At 44.6% G+C, this 20,147-nt stretch overlaps 1 pseudogene; it reads left to right on the top strand.

The window, feature by feature from the left end:
- Positions 1–3,500: 3,500 nt before the first annotated feature.
- LOC142451970 (U2 spliceosomal RNA) lies at positions 3,501–3,678 on the top strand (annotated as a pseudogene).
- Positions 3,679–20,147: the final 16,469 nt, after the last annotated feature.

The following is a 20,147-nucleotide window of genomic DNA, read 5'->3' as shown; positions in this document are numbered from 1 at the left end:
CGATGGCATCTAACAACAAAGGCAATCTGCTATGAAAAGTCACAGTCTTGAAAATCCCACGGAGTCGTTCTACTCTGTGCACATGGGGTTGTCCTGCTGTGAAACGGAGTTGATGGTAATTAACAACAGTGACACCCATCATCATCACCACTTCAGCAGTTCCGCATGGCACCCAGCACAGTGCCAATGGACTGATGGCCATTACTGATTGTCCAGCTCTTTCATTCTTCCCCCCATATCCCAAAGGATTTCAACTTTATGACCTTGTGAGTGTCCACCATGAGTGTTCATCATCCTTGGGCTTCGAGGAAATTAGAGTCAGATAGAATGAAGAAGAAACAGAAAAAACATCGGTCCTGATACAGTCCTTTATCTACAATATCGAATATCAATAGAACTTGCCAAACTGAAAACGAAAGAAAAACAAGAGACCCAGGGACTCTAGAGAGCCTACTTTCAGTCTCTATTAATACTATTAAAACTCACAGGAACAAATACCAACTGCGTACTCCAGGTTCATAGATGCTGAATTTCAGAATACCTGATAATTGTTTCCTCTGGACATGAGGAACTTTTGACCCAAGCTAGGTCACCAGGCGGGAATTTACAAGCGAGGCCCAGAGACACTAGTATGTGTCTTCTAGGGTCTCGAATTGAAAAGTGACATAAAGCAGGGCCCCAGGTGGTCATGGTTGGAGAAGCTAAGAGGAGAAACAATGAAACGGAGCCTCAGGGAAGCAGAGACTAACGACCTAAAGAAACAAACTGGGTTTCCACTTCTACATCCAGCTCCTCTTCTTTGCGTCTATAAGAAATCCTGCAAATTCACCCATTTCCCTGCCCCCCCCCCCCGCTTCTTTTTCTTTTGTCCCCTTCTTGCCTTGAACCAGTTGAGTGGGTTTATTTTGCAACCAAGAAGTCTTGACCAAGACCTCCCTTTCTCCGCAGACCTGAAAGATGATCCAGGCAACTGCACAGTGGAGAGGTCAGGGAGAGGGTTGCCAACGGTGCACGACCACATTTCCTTCTCTGTAGAAGGTATTTCTTGTCAGTCTGTGGCATTTCTGTGAATCAGATCTCACAATCACAGATTTCCCCTAGGTCCAACCCCCATCCAGGTAAACATAGCAACTGTTGCCAACCTGCAACATTCAAGGAATTTCATTTCCTCTCATGCACTTCCTTCCAAAGGGCCTAGGGGAGACTTTTGTTTGGTAGGGGACAGAAGCAATCGCTCCTTTAAGTGAATCCCATTGGTCTTTGTTTGGCCTGTGGCCTTTATCCTGTTGGCAGGTAGATGACTGTGGTGTGGTAATTCCCCAGTGGCAGTCCCCAGAATACCACCTTTGTGGATGTTGCTGCCTGTACAATTAATTTCTTAAAAAGAGATTTTGTTTTTGGAGTTCTATGATGCTCACCTTCCCGACGCAATCACTGAAGACAAAGCAGGTGAATGAGCAAATGTGGTGAAGAAAGCTGATGGTGCCCAGCTATCAAAAGATACAGAGTCTAGGGTCTTAAAGGCTTGAAGGTAAACAAGAAGTTATCTAGCTCAGAAGCAACAAAGCCCACATGGAAGAAGCATACCAGCCTGTGCGATCACGAGGTGTCAAAGGAATCAGGCATCATCAGAACAAAAAAATCTTATCATTGTGAATGAGGCGGGGAGTGCAGGTGGAGACCCAAAGCCCATTTGTAAACCACTGGACATCTCCTTACAGAAGAGTCTCGGGGAGCAGATGAGTCAGTCAGGGTGCAGGGTAGCAAAGAGGAAACATACAACTTTCCTCTAGTTCCTAAATTCTTCCTCCTCCCACACTATCACGATCCCAATTCTACCTTACAAATCTAGCTAGACTAGAGGAGTACACTGGTACAGATAGGAACTGGAAACACAGGGAATCCAGGGCGGATGATCACTTCAGGACCAGTGGTGTGAGTGGCGATACTGGGAGGGTAGAGGGACGGTAGGTTGGAAAGGGGGAACTAATTACAAGGATCTACATGTGACCTCCTCTCTGGGGGATGGACAACAGAAAAGGGGGTGAAGGGAGACGTCGGACGGGGCAAGATATGACAAAATAATAATTTGTTAATTATCAAGGGTTCATGAGGGAGGGAGGAGCAGGGAGGGGGGAAAAACGAATATCTGATGCCAGGGGCTTAGGTGGAGAACAAATGTTTTGAGAGTGATGAGGGCAATGAATGTACAAATGTGCTTTACACAATTGATGTATGTATGGATTGTGATAAGAGTTGTACGAGCCCCTAATAAAATGATTTTAAAAATTTAGTTTTATTTTGTTTTGCCTTGCTTCTCACTATACCCATAAACGAAACCATAGGCGTGCTATTTATCGTATATTTTCTCTAACATTTATCAAAATACAAAACTATTAAAATAAAACTTTCTGGCCTAAGACCACCTCCTGTTCACCACTTAAGGAAATATTTGTGTTCTATGAACCAGTCACACAGGCCTGGTTCTGGTCTTGGCCTTGGCATGTCAGACCCATATGATCTGGACAAGCTACTACCTTGCTCTGAACTTCAATTTTGTCCACCTCCTACCTACGCTTTTTTTTTTTGCCCCAGAGGATTGAATGAGAGAAATTTATATGCAGCACAATTTCAATGGCTTTACCCAGTGCTAGCTACTAGGAAGCCTTTTAAATGTCAACTTTTATGGTTCTTATATGTCCCCTTGCTTTGTTGATTTCACTCCATTTCCTTTCTTCCATTTTCCATCTAGGTTTGAAACAAGGACCCACCTGAGATTGGTTTGTTTCCTGAAGTGCGCGTCGTTCCTATAGACTCCTGCAGACCAGGGCAGAAACCAAAGTGGAGCATCTGCTAGGTCCGCACTTGGATGTCTACTGATGTCTTGCCCTTTGTGCAGACGTGGCTGAGATAATGGCATTGTTCCCCTAGAACCTTGTTTCCAAGGTGTTCTGAGCCCTGGTGTTCACTCTAATTCATTGTTAAGCATGGGCACGCACCATTAGCTTCCGTGTTCAAATGAGGAATCCGGGCTTAACCGAAGCCTGACCCAGGAACTCAGCGAGACTGTCAGAATCACACAGAAAAGCCTAGGTCTGCAGATGTAGACGTCAAGATGTTGCCCTTATGCAGTCTAAGGAGGGAGCAAGGAATCCTGTGCTCACAAATACATTCAAAGTTAAAGTAGTTTTGGTTTCTGTAGGACTTCTCAAATTTTAATATTTGATGAGTCTGCACTAGAGACTAGGGAGGGAATCATTTTCCAGATGTAACCCTGATCCCCCTTTTCAAGGGTAGACCTGCTTGTTATAAGCTGCCATCAAATCGGCCCCCAATTCATGGAGGCCCTGTGTGTTACAGCGTAGAACTGCTCCGTAGGGTTGTCTGGACTTACCATCATCTTCACAGAAGCAGTTCACCAGGTCTTTCTTCAGCGGAGCCGCTGGGTAGATTCAAAGAGCCAACTTTTAGGTTAGGAGCTGGTTGAAAATTGCTGCGCCATCGCTTCTTGGCCTTTTAGCTAAGATCAAGTGTAGTATCTGTTCTTATCAGTTTAATATCTGATATGTCCTCTATCCGAGGACAATATATTAAGTGGACTTTTGGACTAGAAGCTTGCTCCATCCACTCCATGCATTGACCTGGTATTACCGACCTTCCAGGAACAGTGCACGAAAGTAAAGAAAGAAAGAAAATTGTTTGTGACATGCTAGCTCCTTAGTCGCTCTTAAAATAGTGTTCCCCAGAGCGCTCATTATGGAAATAGGGCCATCGTCAATCTTACTGCTGCTCCTCTAACTCCTTTCCTTTAAAAACCAAACTGCTCTTTCTCATTCACTCGCTGCCACTGAATTGAGTCCGACTCACTGTGACCCTATCAGACAGAGCAGAATTGTCCCCTGCGGCTTTCCAAGACTGGAACCCTTTACCGGGGTCCAAGGCCTGATCTTTCTCCCAAGGAGCAGCTTCTGGTTTCGACCTGCTGGACCTGTGGTGGGCGGCTCAACGTGTAAACACTGTGGCTCTATAACTGCTGAGCGGTGGCTACAATGCAAATAATGCACTCAGCTGAGGGCTAAAGTTTTACCTCGGTATCACTTGTCGCTTTATGCCTGGGAGGTGGATCTCATCCACTGTTTCACCACAGGCCTGATGCTGTCTGACATTCATTTAGCTCTTTGGTTCTTCTTCTTTTTTCCTTTTTTTTTGTAATTTGTAAATTTTCATATATATATATATATATATATATACACCTTTATATATATATACACCTATATATATATACACCTTTATAGATACACCTTTATAGATATATATACCTTTATATATATATATATACATCTTTATATATATATACACCTTTATATATATATGTATTTATATATATATAAAGTTAGCAGAATGTTACAATAGACAAACATGAAGCCAAATACCCAGAAAGGCCAAATTCCATAGCAAGACGGTAATCCTCTGAGAAATAGAACAGAAGCATCCAGCTCCTGGCACAAGGCTAGTTTTCGTTACTGAATCGATTCCTTTGCTTTCATCTACAGGGTAGTATTACTGAGCCCTTGGAATGATCTTGACTAGAGGGTCAGCACACACAAAAAGAAGGCCCTCAATGCGATAGACTGACAGTGGCTGCTACGATGGACTCAAACACAACAATTGTGCAAGACCAGGCAATGGTTTGGATCAGCTTTACCCGTGGTTGCTTTGAGCCAGAACCAACTCTACTGCATCTAGCACCAACAGCCACAATGGTGTGCTGTGGGGTATTTAACATAAAATACTGTGTGAGGAGGATGGGTAATGAAAAGTGGGTGTGGACATTCATAAAACTGGTTTATAAATCCAAGAGGCTTCAGCATGTTGTAGGGAAAAGATAATGGATTTTTCCCACAATCTTTTCGAAGCCCCTTCATAAATTCAGAGAGAATCCCTTTCTAATCTTGATGCTGGAGAACAAGACTAAGCCTAGATTATAGACTCATTTTAGTTATGTCAGACTTGTCCTTAGTGTAGTAAGGAGCCCTCGTGGCCTTGGTCATTGGTTATGCATTTGGGTTGCTACGTGCAAGGCCAGCAGTTTGTACCCATCCTCACACTCCAGGAGAGCAAAGCATCTGTCAGCTCTGGTAAAGATTTACAGCTTCCTCCTAGAAGAATTCACTTCAGAGGACAGCACTGAAGCTACAGCTCAGGGAGAGGGACATGTCTGATCAGAGCACACAGGAGCAAACGAAGGGGGAGGGAGAGAGAGTGGAGCATATCCTGGCCCACCAAGCCTTGAGGATGATATCCCTGCTCAGAGCAGCCACTGCACAGAGAAGACCATATAGCCGGCCCCACTATGAGACATGACATTCCTCACTGACCCATAGTCCTAGGGGGGACAACACTGGGGACTCAGTGTGGGAATTGCATTTGATCTGACCCCACCACACCAAGGCAAAATGCTAAAGGCTTGCAACAGAACAGTAAGGGGAGCAGAGCAAGGAAGTCCCGAGGGAATACCAAAAATAGACTTTGGGGCCAGGGTGTGACACCCCATTAGACTTTCCACTGGAAAACACTCCTAAAGGTCAACAAACAGACCTTGAACTATTGATAGGCTATTCTCTCCTTTTTTGGCATTGGTTGTTTTTTGTTTTCTTTTCTTTTGTTGCTTTGTTTTGCTCTGTCTTGTTTTTGTGCATTTTATTATCTCTTCAGGTCTATTTAGATAAGATAGGCATGATAAACAATCTGGAGGAGAAAACAACAGGACCAATAGTTCTGGGGCAACATGGGAGAGGGGGAGGAGGGGGAAAGGAAGTGGTGTTAACAAACCCAGGGACAAGGGAACAACAAGTAATCCAAAATTGGTGGTGAGGAGGGTGTAGGGCTTGATCAAGGCAATGTAGCCAAGAGGAATTACTGAAACCCAAATGAAGGCTGAACATGATAGTGGGACAAGGAAAGTAAAAGGAAATAGTGGAAAGAACTAGGAAGCAAAGGACATTTATAGAGTTATAAATACAGGCATGTACATATGAAAATATATATGATGAAGGGGAAATCGATGTTTGTGCATATATTTATATGTTTAGTATTAAGGTAGCATATGGACATTGGGCCTCCACTCAAATACTCCCTCAATGCAAGAACACTTTGTTCTATTAAACTGGTATTCCATGATGCTCACCTTCCTGACACGGTCACTGAAGACAAAGCCAGTACATAAGCAAATGTGATGAAGAAAACTGATGGTGCTTGGCTATCAAAAGATATAGCATCTGGATTCTTAAAGGCTTGAAGATAAACAAGCGGCCATCTAGCTCAGAAGCAACAAAGCCCACATGGAAGATGCACACCAGCCTGTGTGATCATGAGGTGTCAATGGGATCAGGTATCAGGCATCAAAAAACAAAAATCATATTGTGAATGAGGGGGAGTACGGAGTGGGGACCCGAAGTCCATCTGTAGGCAACTGGACATCCCCTTACAGATGGGATGCGAGGAGTAAATGAGCCAGTCAGGGTACAGTGTAGCACCAATGAATCATACAACTTTCCTCTAGTTCTTAAATGCTTCTTCCCCCCCCCCCAATATCATGATCCCAATTCTACCTTACAAATCTAGCTAAACCGGAGGATGTACACTGGTACAGCTTGGAACTGGAAACACAGGGAATACAGGACAGATGAGTCCCTCAGGACCAGTGGTAAAAGTGGTGATACCAGGAGGGTGGAGGGAAGGTGGGGTAGAAAGGGGGACTGGATCACAAGGATCCACATATAACCTCCTTCCTGGAGGAAGGACAACAGAAAAGTGGGTGAAGAGAGATGTCAGACAGTGTAAGGCATGACAAAATAATAATTTATAAATTATCAAGGGTTTGTGAGGGAGATGGGGCAAGGAGGGAGGGGGGGAAATGAGGAGCTGATACCAAGGGCTCAAGTAGAAAGAAAATGTTTTGAGAATGATGATGGCAACAAATGTACAAATGTGCTTGACACAATGGATGTATGTATGAATTGTGATAAGAGTTGTATGAGCCCCCAATAAAATGATTAAAAAAAAAAGATTTACAGCTTCAGAAACCCTTGACAGCAGCTCCAATAGGATCACTACAGCAAAATTCACTAAATGGCAATTGATTTTTGAGTCTGTTTTTAGCATCGTGGTCATGTTAGGGGTTGATAAGAAGTCTCTCCAGCAATGAAGTTTCCGTTGCCATAGGAGAGACAAAGCACAAACCGACAAGAAGAAGAATCTGGAAAGAAAGCAGTGGCTAGAAAGAGGATTCACATCTTACTCGATTTTGTTTTCCAACGAGGCTTGAAACAGTTTACAACAAAGTGCACACGTGGAATAGTTAGGACAGTAGTTCCACAGCTACCTTTCTTATGTAACTTTATTGTATATGTGTACTTGGTGGTTGGGTTTTTTTGGTGTGTGTGTGTTTTTTTAATTTAGTTCTCGGAAAATCTTTTTTCTATTGTGGGTAACTGGTGTCATCTGCCTTTCTGTATCCTTTGTTTTCTGCCAGGAAGTTCAGAGATAAATATAAACTCAGTGTCTATGGCAGCCTTCTTGCTTTGCTTCCTTACTTTCAGTTGTGCACACGGGTTGTGAGTCTTGCGCTTGGGACTAACAAACACTTCCACTCCTCTTTTATTGGCTAAAGCAAGTCACATGGCCATGCCTCATTTTGAAGAAAATGAAGAAGTGTCTATCACATGCCATGAAGGAGAACCAGAATAATCAGGAAGACAGCCAGTAACTACTACTATACTTCTCTCCCTCGATATATTTTCCTACTTCCTCAGGAAACTTGGTGTGACATGAACTTGGTGCATAGCTGGACCCCAATTTTATATTGCTTACTATGAAAATAAGAAATAATATGGAGGACAGTTTGCATATTTTAGAAAATATTTGTTCATGGTATCAATACTTTCAAAATGTCCTACAATAGTTTAAATCAATATTTTTTAGTTTCATGATTTGTCTATGTTGAATTACATAGATCTGGTTCATTTATTTAAGTGTCTGTATAGCATGCAATTTATTTATCCACTCCCCTCTGAAAACACAAATGAGTTCCAATTGTTTATTGTCACTAATAGTGTGGTATTCTAAATAGGAGGTGCTCTGGCAGTCTTCTTCACTGGGTTTAACAAGACAAACACCCGAAAGTAACCATTCTGTGTAATGGGCAAACTTCTTTCCTATGACCTAGAATGAGAGTACTGCTTATGAGGCATCCTTAGGAGTGCTGAGAAAATAGTTATCTAATCATTTTCTCTGTTCTGAGTTCCGATTAAGGAACTCTCGTTGAGAAACACTGCCTGACATACAATTTAGAAGTGACTGCAAGGTCTTAGAATAAGGACACTTTCAACTTTACCAAAGAACACTGGATTGGTCTCCGACATGGACGTTGTAATTTACACTTCCAATCAGATGTGCCTGAGCTTTCTCATTGTCCTTGTTCATCATTTTGCTTTGGTCAACCTGCCGGGTGTGAAATAATATCCCATTGTTGTTTGAAGTTGTGGTGCTGTAATTAGGAGTGAACTAGAACTTTCTTTTTCTTTTTCACATTTGGTCCATCGGAGTCTCTTTTCCTGTCAAATTGTTGGCCATTTCTCAGCTAGGTGGGGTAGGTTTTTCCTCAGATTCATAGGAGTAGTTTATACATTTAGGAAGGAATATTTTCTGTGCTACTTGTCTGTTACCTCTGTGGCCATCTCCACCACCAATATGGTCACTTTTAGCGCCCACAGTTCATATATCTGTGGTATGCCTACAGGAGCCCTGGTGGCATAGTGTTTACGCTTTGGGCTGTGATCCCCAAGATCAGTAGTCTGAAACCACCAGCCGCTCTGCGGGAGAAAGACTGGGCTTTCTACTCCCATTACGAGTTGCAGCCGCTGAAACGCCGGGAGCAGTTCTCCCCGGCCCTATAGGGTCGCTATGAGTCGGCACTGACTTGATGTCCGTGAATGCGGCATGCCTGGACAGTGTAGCAACTGCAATTTTAAGACAAGCTACAAAAGGCTGTAATATGAGAGTAATTAAAAGATGATTGCTACAAAGTCATAGGAAGTGTGATTAAATAATAGTGGCAAAATGTGAAGCTATTGTTCCTCAGCATACTCTTCCTCAAGGTCTAGACGGTTGTGAAGATGGTATTTTCATCTCTTCCCCTCAAATTGTGCACTCTTTGATTTATACTATGCCGAGACAGCAGTTGGGGCATCTTTGAGGGCCCCCGATTGTGTTTCTTTATAATATTCTTTCCGTTTGGACAACAAAAATAAACCAGGAGGGGCAAGATCAGGGCCGTCGGGTGGATGGGGTAGGATTTCCCATCAACATTCTCAGAAGACAGCCTTTGCTGTCCTCGGGGGTGAGCAGGGGCGCGCTGGCATCAGGAGAACTTCTGCCCAGTGAAGTAGCCCTTGTGGAGGAGCAGTTACTCATTGGATTTAGATCTGCAGGGTCAGCAGTTCCAAACCTCCATCTGCTCAGAGGGAGAAGCATGGGGCTTTCTGCTCTTGAAAACTCACGGGGGCAATTCTACCCTGTGGGGTGGGCTTGCTAGGCGTTGGCATCAACTCGTTGGCAGTGAGTTTGGGTTTTTTCCCAGTGTAATTTTGCACTTTGCTAAAACTCCCTGATAATGAGCCCCATGATTATCCTGTGTGCTTTGAGAAAATCTATCAAGATCATCCCTTTTCAATAAAAACCAGTTTCCACAGCTTTCTGAGTTTCCTCTCTGCGTTGAATTGAACTGATCTAACAGATCCCCCAGGAAGCCACTATTTTGACTGTTTGCTTGTTTTTTCCCCCGAAGGCACACCAATGAGACTATGGGAGGGCATATGGTCCTTCTATTGCTAATTGACCTTTTTAACCCCCCAAAGTCAAATCCATTGCCATTGAGTAGACTTTGACTCACAGCAGCCCCACAGAGCAGAGCTGAATGGCCTCACAGGGTTTCCCACGCTGTGACCTGTACAGCCTGCCACAAATTTCACCAGCAGAGCGACTATTGGGTTTGAACTGCCACTTTGGGGTTAGCTAGCAGTCAAGTGCGTAACCATAGTGCGACCAGGGATCCTTAATTGACATCTCTAAGATTCATCTACTAGTATGTTTCTCCGATTGTTAACTAATCGCTTCCCTACACAGAGAACAATCTGAAGTTTTCTGAACTAATCTAAATTTGCAAGTAACTTTTGAATGCCTAGCTCTGGAAAAGACTGTCTAGGCACAGCTACTGTTACACAAAGATCAGCTGATCCAAACACACCCCACATACAGGCCTTCTTTGACCTAATGAGCAGCCGAACTGTCTAAAATAAGCTGACCTCGCCCGTTAAATGAAGCCGAATGTGTGGCTACTCTCTAGCAGACCAGGCCTGTGCCGACAATGGCACCCTGTGCTCATGAATTGACAGTGGTGTCTTGAAAAGGGATCGTTGGCTTAGAAGCCATTCTAAGTGCAAAAATAGTGTGATAATTACAGGCACTAGCAGAGAGCGAAATTTTCTAACACCGTCATTATTCAAGTGGACTTTCTGCGTGGATCTGGTGGGGTCATGAAGTTATTTATAATTTTTTCCTTTTCTCCATTCTCCAAATATCCTTCCACCTACCTAGAATTGTATCATTGTTAGTGTATTAATTAACAATTACATAATGATTCACAGAGGGTGCACATACCCCATTAGTTTTCAAACTGCAATGAGAACCGAAAGCAAAATGCAACGCACTCTGAGACTGAGGAGGCCCAGTCTCTCAAGTAGGCGTTCACCTCGAGTGAGGGGAGAAATCAAAGGCAGCAAAGGCTAAGCTTCTTTCCCATTTGTACGTTTTTTGAAACGAATTGGGAAGTGTTCGGCAACTGCAGGCTTGCCGAGGCTGGGGAAGCAGGTGGCCCAGCGCTGTGACGGAACTACAGCGGAAAAACAGGCAGATGATGGAGGGGAGGCACGGAAAGGAATGAGGAAGGAAAATGGCAGCGTGGTGGGGGAGAAGTGTAAGCAAGGTTCAAGGGCATCTGGAAGCAGGAGGTTCCGAAGCCTGGGGGAGTGAGTCTGCAAGCACTGAGAAGGGAATACCTGATTTACTGTAAAAAGACTCAGGTGTCAATCTCGGCTCAGCTGCTAACTAGCGTTGGATCTCAAGTCGCTTGTCACTGAAATAAAAGTGATTCAGTGGGCTGCCCAGAGACTCAACTGCAAGAAGGTAAGTGTAAGCACTAGGTAAGATGCGAGCTTTGTCTTCAGACTGGCTAGTAACTGGGAGAAGGCACCAGAGGGCTGCTAGCAAAAAGCAGAGGGAGACAGCTTCAGGCCAGCGGCCTAGAGCCAAGGGTTCACGTGGCAGAGGGCAGCACCACTGCCCCACTGCATGGGGGACCCAAAGCACACATGTCCCTTGCAAATGTGTTGAGGTTGGCCTGGTGGGATCTTCAGTAGGCAGAAATTTAGGGGAAAACTTTTGTACACACATTACACATATCTAAAGCCTAATGTTGTTTCTTATTCAATCTTTTTATACCACAACCTTGCAAGCAGGTCATCGAGAAAGATGGAATTTTGATAGGTGGAAACTTAGTACCCAACTGAGAAGGGACTTTTCCTTCCCCACTGTCCCTCTCCTCCTGTGAGGGAGATGACATCACCGGCTATTGTTAACGAGGCGACACTGACCTGTGGCTGGTAACCCTAACTGAGCTCCACAAGGCTCAGATTACAGGGACAAACAAGTGCCTGAATGCTCTCTTCTTGCGTGCACACGCATGCACACACACACACACACACAAGCTGTGGGTGGTATGTTGTGAGTCCCCCCACCCCCAAAAGGTAGCTTCCTTTTAGCCACAGTTCAGCAGCAGCCAAAAAAAAAAAAAGCCACGTGGGAGGAAGCCAGGCTCTACCTGCCCTCCTCTTCTTCCCAGCCCCTCATGCCGAGGTCCCAAGGACTGGAATAGAGTTTCAATTTTCACTGATGAACCAAGGCCTAGGCAGAGCTTTTGTTGTGCAGTGACCTCGAGTTGGCTCTTAGTTCAGAAATACCTCGATTTGGAAGAGGCCTCACATAGGTCCTCTCTTCACTACTCTCTGGAAGGTGCTTAGAATGAACCAGTCTTACAGGTGTAGCTCTCAAGACTTACAGAAATGAAATACATTTGCCCAAGTCTGCAGTGGTTTATAGTATGGTTTCAATAGTCGCTTCAGAACTAATATTGGCTCCTTTTTTTGCATAATCTGTGGCATTTAAGAGAGAGAGAATATGTGTCTAAGGGGGAGGTTGAACACTGCTTGATATCATAACATGATTTGTGCTTAATTTTTTTTTTTTTTTACAAATTGTAGAAAGTAAAATGTTTACAAAAGTCTCCTTGGAAGTTGGGTCCTGAAAAAACAACAACCAAAAAGCCTCTTTTTCATATGGGGGACATTCTGAGCAGGGGAGTGAAATGTTAGTGTTTGTCAGATGAGGGGTACGGGCTAACACACCAGCTTAGCCTTTACCAAGCCCTTTACTGGCCGCACAGTCCTGCTCTGATCCCATGGGGTTGGCGTCTCTCATTAATGTAATCTGGCAGTGGAAGCAGGAGCTCTGGTGGCACTGTGGTTACCAGTTGGGTTGCTAACTGCAAGGTCAACAGTTTGAAACCACCAGCCACTCGAAGGAGGATGGGGGCTCTCTACTCCGAGAACGAGTTCCAGTCGCAGAACCCCATGGGGCAGTTCTACCCTGTGCTGTATCGTCCCTGTGGTCGGCCAACCTGATGGCAGGGAGTGTGGCTTGGGTTTGTTGACCCAAAGGCTTGTCAGCTAGGACTTCATTTTTCCTACCAACAGCCTTTCCTTTTCTCTTGTATTTAATGACAGAAGGTGAAAAACAGAAACAATAACACTCATGACACACACGGGACGGAATGCAGTGGAAGGTTGTGGACATTGTATGGTCTCCATTTTATTTCCCACATTCATAAACCTGAACCTGAAGGGGGGTGTGGGGGGCTTGCAAGCCAAAGGCTACTGTGTGACTAGGACCACTGAGGAGCCTCATGAACTCAGGCCAGTTACTTCAACTCCCGGCTTCCCATTGTTTCTTATCTGCAAAAGGGATGGGGTGGAAGAGCATTCATTGATCTTAGGAAGTTGTGCGTGGTAGAACTAATGCCAGGCACTTGGTGCGGAGAAAAGACTCAGCAGCTGATTGTATATTATTTTGAGAAGGTGACCCACAGGGTGTGTGATCTGCAGCCACACAAGGCCCTGTGCTCAGATGGATCTCCCACTTGCTAGATTGCTTTGCCGCTGCTGTCTTGACATTTTCTTTCTTTTTTTTTTAAACAGGGAACCCTGCATGTTCATCTTGCAATTATGTAGCTTATTTTGGAACTACAGAGAGAGAGAGAGAGAGAGAGAGAGAGAGAGAGAGAGAGAGAGAGAGAGAGAGAGAGAGAGAGAGAGAGAGAGAGAGAGAGAGAGAGAGCTGTGCTTATCTCTAGGCGGTTTGGTTTTAAGGATAATTATTATGATCTCTTCTTCTGTATATTTTTATTCTATCTTTTCTATCATGAGCATGCATTTGTTTCATAGTTAGGGAGGCCACAAAAGGGTGAATGCACATTTCTTTATAAGCTTGTTCTCCCCATTTCGCAAATGCACAAAACCGAGGTAACAGAGGAAATGACTCACTTGAAGATCAGTTAGTCACCACCCCCTATGCCATATTATGAGAGGGCTCAGGAAGCTGCACTTCCAGTTGTGCACCCTGCTCACTTGGGTCTGAAGTGCCCACACTTTTAAAAACAAGTTTCCCTTTAGGCATCTGACTTGGTTTTAGAGAGCCCAGAAATATACTATGCAAAGGGGCTCCTCTTCAGAAGCCTAAGCCCCTACCCCCCCCCCCATTATGCTTCTCTGTAGAGGTTCCCTGCAGTGGGAGGTTCAGAGATAGAAACCAAAGGGCGTACAGATGAAAGAGTGACGTAAGCACCGCGTGCAGACTCTCAGTGTTGTGGGCACAGCGCTGGTTAGCAGAACAGCAACTGAGAACACATGACCATGGCCCCCACAAAATCTCTGCCCTGAGACTGAGCACGCAGGGAGGTGCTGGGCTTTTGCTGTTTCATTTTCTCCAACTCCCCTCTGCGAAGGTAAAGCAGTGTGGAGGAGCAGGGCCCAGTGCGAAATGTCCCAGACCACTCGCACTTTGCATGTTCCATTGTGTAAGGTCCTGCAGGCCTCCCTTGACAAAACCTGACAGGAAGACAATTGGCTTTTTCAGAAAATTTTTCTTGACTTCACCTTCACAGTGGCTTAAGCAGCAGCTCACGCTCACGCCGATGCCCCCGCTTCACTTTCTCTTCCTCTTGTGGCTCTGGACATGCAGGCCAAACCTGCAGCGGGGTTTTCTTCTGGTCCCGTGGCGCATCTTGATGGGTTCTTTGAACAGCCATGCATTTTATCCCTGTTTCAACGAACCCTTCCTCCTCTAAGCACTAAACATGCAATTTGCTGGTAACAGCTCTGTAAATCCTCAGAGACGGCCGCCTCTCAGGAACCTCTAGGGAACATCTCTGGTAGGGCGGGAAGCCTTGGGCGGAGATAAAGGAGAGCAAGGAAAAGCCTCCAGAGGGCTCGGCAACCAGCCTGATGTTGATGACATTCTGATCATGATGAATATTAGCGTCGTTGATTAAGTTCTTCTAATTTTGTGGCAGGCAGCTCATTTGTTTTACATCCTTGATCTGATTGAATTTAATCCTCACAAGACTCTTCAGAAATTATGTACTAAAGTAAAACCAGTTGCTGTCAAGTTGATCAGGACTAATGGAGTCCCCCTGTGTGCCAGGGCAGAACTATGCTCCATAGATTTTACAAGGGCAATTTGAAAAGAAAAAGAAAGCCAGGCCTTTCTTCCAAGGTGCCTCTAAGTGGACTTGAATCGCCAGCTTTTCAGTTAGCAGCTGCGGTCATTAACTGTTTGTTCTACCCAGGGACTCTTCAATTATGGAGTATGGGCTCTATTTTCACAGGAAGAAACAGACTTCACAGGGGTAAGGTAACACATGAAAGCCCAGCTTGCAAATGGCAGGACCAGGAGTCAAAACCAGGTCTGTCTGTCTGTCTGTCTCCTTGGTTGAGAGTGACTTACTGTTAACAATAACCCATTCAGCTCCAATGCCCGGTAGCGGCAATGAACGTGTGCATGTATCACATCCTATGGTAGACTGCACCGATGAGTGAATGTGTGTGTGTGTGTGTGTGTGTGTGTGTGTGTGAAGTATTAAGCACTAGAAACGAGGAAACTCGACTTGGGCCCTGCTGGTGGCAATGACCTTGGGCAGGTCACTTTGGTTTTCGGTTCCTCATGGGTCCATCGTGGGTGCGTCACGCTGAAGTGATAAAATATATAGAAGTACTCTGTGGTTTGTAAATAACTATTCGCACACATTCGCCTGTACTCGCGTCTGGGGTAGTGGGGTAATGGGGGCAAATGGGTGTAAAGGGGTAACACAATCTCTAAGCTGTTCCTGTGAATGAAGCAGCTGCATCTCTGCCCTCGGATCTCCACAGGCTACTGAGGATGGGCTTTCCTCTTGCCCACCCCTGAACCCTGAGAGCCCAAGGGCAACAGTGCCCCTCAGCCTTCTGAGGACAACTCTGTCAGTGCAAAGCAAAGAAAGAATAGGTCCGGAGGAGCACATCTACGCTGCTGTCAGTGGGTTAAGTAGCTGTGCTTTCAAACAAAGGCCCTTTGTGGTTTATAAACCACATCACCTACGCAGAATTCTCATGGTAGTTGATAGATAACTGATCTATAAGTTCCACGTCAAATTTCCCTGGAGAATGGCTTCCTCTGCTTTGGAACATGTGAAAACCACGCCTCTACATGTATCTCTTGCTTGTTACCAAGAAAAGATGCGCCATGAACCATGCCTCCCTCACTGCCTCCCAGAGCGGGTCTGGCACTCCTCGGGGTGAGAAGTGTCCCGTATCAGCAGGAGGGAGGCTCTTTTCTTAATCATTTTGTGACCAGTGAGTCACAGGTGAAATCCCCCCACCCTGAATGCAAACGAATGAAGGGGAATTTTACTTACCACAACCAAGAACACCCCCGGGCCTCTGGGGCATTCCCACCAGAGCTGTGTGCCTTCAGCTCGGCTGGCTTTCGGTCAAGTTGCTTTCGAATGGATTCCCACTCCTAGCCGTCCTCTAGGGCGGGGTAGAACTGCCTCCTGGGGCTCCGAGGCTGTGATCCTTCTGGAAGCCGACTGCACCGTCAGAATCCCACAGAGAGGCTGGTGGGTTGGAACCACTGACTTTTTGGTTAGCATCTGGGGTTTTAGCATCTGTGTCGTCAGGACATCTCTAAATTTGTTTATTTTCTAAATGTATTTAAATTCAGATATTCCGACCTACTATCCAATTTTTCAAAAAATTGTAGTATAAATTAAATGAAGGTTACAGAGCATCTATCAGCTTACAATCAATTTTTGTCACACTTTTTGTCACATGCCTTTTGTTGTCAACTCATCCCTTGCAGTCTTCTCCTGGACCAGCACATTCCTGTGCTTCCTGTTTCCTTTCCTAACCTTCGGAATGTTGTCCTTGGTCAGTGCTGTCCTTTTGCTCTTAAATGGTTAATATTCTACCACAGGTGTGAGTTCAACGCTAAGCCTGAAGGGTGACTAAGGGCCGTAGTCTAAGTCAGTGGTTCTCAATCTGCCTAATGCCCAGACCCTTTAATATAGTTCCTCATGTTGCGGTGACCCCCCCAGCCATAAAATTATTTTCCTTGCTACCTCATCACTGTCATTTTGCTCCTTTGATGCATCGTCATGCAAATATCTGATGGGCAGGATGTGTTGTCATGGTTACACATTGAGTTGCAGCTGGGCACCATCTAGTTCCTCTGGCCTCGTGCATGGAGACATGGCTGCAATCCACTAGTCCATTGGACGAATTATTTCCATGTGTCTTTTGATTTTCATCATTCTTCTTTCCCATGAAACTAGCCAAATTTCTTGTGCTCAGGATCCGCCTGTGGTGAATAATGACTATAGTGGGATAATGATGATGGAGAACATTCCAGGATCACAGAAAGCTCTATAGGAGAGTAGTGGTGTAGAGGCACCCAATCTAATTCTTAATTTCTTATTTGGCCAATCTTGATTCCTCACCAGTCCCTGAACGGTCAACTTTATCTTTAGACTCCCAGAAAATGACCCTTCATGTCCATCCTGATCCTCAAATTCCTAAAGCCAGGTATTTAGAAGTGATTGAGTTCATGTGAAAATTAACCTAAATAAATCTATAAGCATCTTCAGAAGTATGCCTTTATTCTCAATTCTGTGTCTTGTTTTTAGTGTGTCTGCCCTGCCTTGTCTCCACTAGTAACAGACAGGGGTAATTCCACCCCTCTCCAAATTTTCTAATCACATAAATCGCCCATTAGGGAGGGCTTCATTGGTAAAATTAAATGGAACGTACTGCTTTTGGGTTTTTTTTATTTGCTCTCTTTCTAGAAGGAACATGTTTTAGCTCCTTTTCTCCCACAGAGTAAAAGCCAGGCCTACTTCTGAGCTCTTACACTGTGACACATGAAGGATTTAATATAAGCGCATATTAGAAATAGAATTCCAGAGGCAGAAACATCTCAGGGATCTTCCCACTAGACGCCTTCACTGTTCACTAAGGAAGACATAAGCTCTACAGAAATTGAATAACTTGGCCAAGGACACACAGTGACTCAGCACAGAGTGGAACCCAGGTCACTTGGCTCTCACATTAGAGCTGTTCCTGCAGCTTAATGTTGGGGTATCATCTTATTTCTGGCTCCCTCAGGGCCCTACAACTCTTTGTTCCTCCTGCAGAGAAAACCCCTACAATCCCATTATTATTATGCCTCCATAATAATAGTCCCCCAATTCCACGACTGCTTTCTCACCAGTCTGCACACTCAGATATATTCAAGCATGTTGTCAAAAATATGCTTCACAAAAATATACTTCCCAAAAGACCGTTTCCCTAAAAATGTCCCCTGGGCTTCACACCATAAAATCCCAGCAGCATAAAGAAACAGAAACATTTCCCATCAAGATGTAACCACCTCCAAGTAGATAGATTTTCAGTTTCACAGCCAAATGTCAGAATACTCATCGCTCTCCTTAACGTTCCAGGCAGGTGTCCCACCGGGGTATGTCTTTGATACCTTTATAACCTCATAGTGCTTAACAGATCTTTCGTGCAGGGGGGCTGAACCGTTAGTTACCTCTCAGATGGGAACTGGGCTTGACCAGCATGACCTTGAAGCATGGTTGACATAACTAGGCTTCCAGATTCTCTTTCTGCTTATGTTCTACAGTGAGGACCAGCAGCTACAAGTAGTGGGGCCAAATGTGGCCCACTCCCTGTAACTGTAAATGAAGTTTCATTAGAACGCAGCCATATTTATTCATTTGCATGTCATACGTGGCCGTTTTCACAGTACAATAGCTGAGTTGAGAAGTTCCAATGGCGACTCCTTAAATGGCCCTACAAAGGCAATGATATTTGCTTTCTAGAATTTTTTCAGATAAGTGTCCTAACCCCTTGGCCAGAGTCATGACGTGATTTGGTAGATTAAAAACTCGCCAACTCCTGTTTGCTGTTTACTTCTAAGTAGGGGGATTCATATCCAGAAAGGCTTTGCCAACCCAAACCATTTGAAAAACAGTGTGTTTATTAATAGGAAAAATATTTTGAAATCTATTCAGGTAGTTTTTCCCTTTTGCGTTTTCTTGTTCTGATTTCTACTCTATGCAACCAGATATAGCCACACATACTGAACGAGCTGGCAATAAGGATCACAGAAATGGAAGTCAAAGAAACAGTTACTGTTTTGCTTCTCACATCCCACCGAGGCAATATTCCTGATAGTCAGGTGTTGTTGAAAAAGAGGATTCCTAAATTTCTTTATTTCCCCTTTGGATTTTTATCCTAGATGTCCACATAAGGTAGGTCACTACCAAATAGGAAGAGAAAGGAGGCAAAGGCCTCCTTTGAGATAATAGGAATAAATTAAGGCAAGGAAAAGAGAGCAGGTATTTAAGCATATGTCTCAATCTCTCTTCCCTGTGCCCAAATCATGGATAATAGCATGAACTCTGAACCCAAATTGTTTGGGCTCAAAACTTTCAACTGTGGGCAGTTATTTAACCTTTTTCATGCTTCTGTTTTCTCATCCGTAAAACAGAGGTGATAGGATTACCTACCTTGCAGAATTGTTAGAGAGCTAATAAGTGGAAATGTGTTGGTGCTTAGGATAGTCTCTTTAATACAGTAGTTCTCAACCTTCCTAATGCCACGACCTTTTCATACAGTTCCTCATGTTTTGGTGACCCCCAAACATAAAATTATTTTTGTTGCTACTTCATAACTGTAATTTTGCTACTGATATGAATCAGACGACCCCTGTGAAAGGGTCATTCAACCCCCAAAGGTTCCTGACCCAAAGGTTGAGAACCGCTGCTTCAGTAGTGTATCGGGGTATACGTAGTGTACATAGATGTCAACGGAATGTTGACAACACAGTGGGTTCTATGTCTCACTCCCATTTGGAAGTCTGAAAGGAGATTACCAACCTGGAGCAGTTCATCAGAGCAACGTCAGCCAGCAGAGGCGGGTGAGCTTGCTTTCCTTCAGTGACCATCAGTAGCTCTCTGTTTTCAGGTGCCCAAGGGGAAGTAGAAGTGTTCGATGAGGTTCCGGTAAGAGAATTTATAGAGGTTGTGTTAGAAGAATGGACCTCTGGTAACACTGAGGAGGGATCACCTACAGGGGAAAGCCAAGCCTAGGAAGGTCCACATCATTGTGAGAACCAAGATTGAGCAGAGTGAAGGGAGACAGCTGGGTTCTGAAGAACAGAAGGGACCAGGAGTTACCATGGGCATCAGCCATCATGCCAGTGGGAAGACCAGACCAGCCTCTCTAAAGTCATTGAACAGCCCCGCCCCACTCTACCCAACCCAAAAGCTCTGTAGTGAAAACTAGCAGAGATGGAGAAGCCACCGGATGTATCCCCTGCTGCTAAGTGTTACATAAGCCACACCCCTTCCTCATGCATCTGGATGCAATCATCTG

Source organism: Tenrec ecaudatus, chromosome 6 (genome assembly GCF_050624435.1).
Source record: "Tenrec ecaudatus isolate mTenEca1 chromosome 6, mTenEca1.hap1, whole genome shotgun sequence".
NCBI classification, from domain to species: Eukaryota; Metazoa; Chordata; class Mammalia; order Afrosoricida; family Tenrecidae; genus Tenrec; species Tenrec ecaudatus.
The sequence above is the reverse complement of the archived record's forward strand: the minus strand, read 5'-3'. Positions and strand labels throughout refer to the sequence as shown.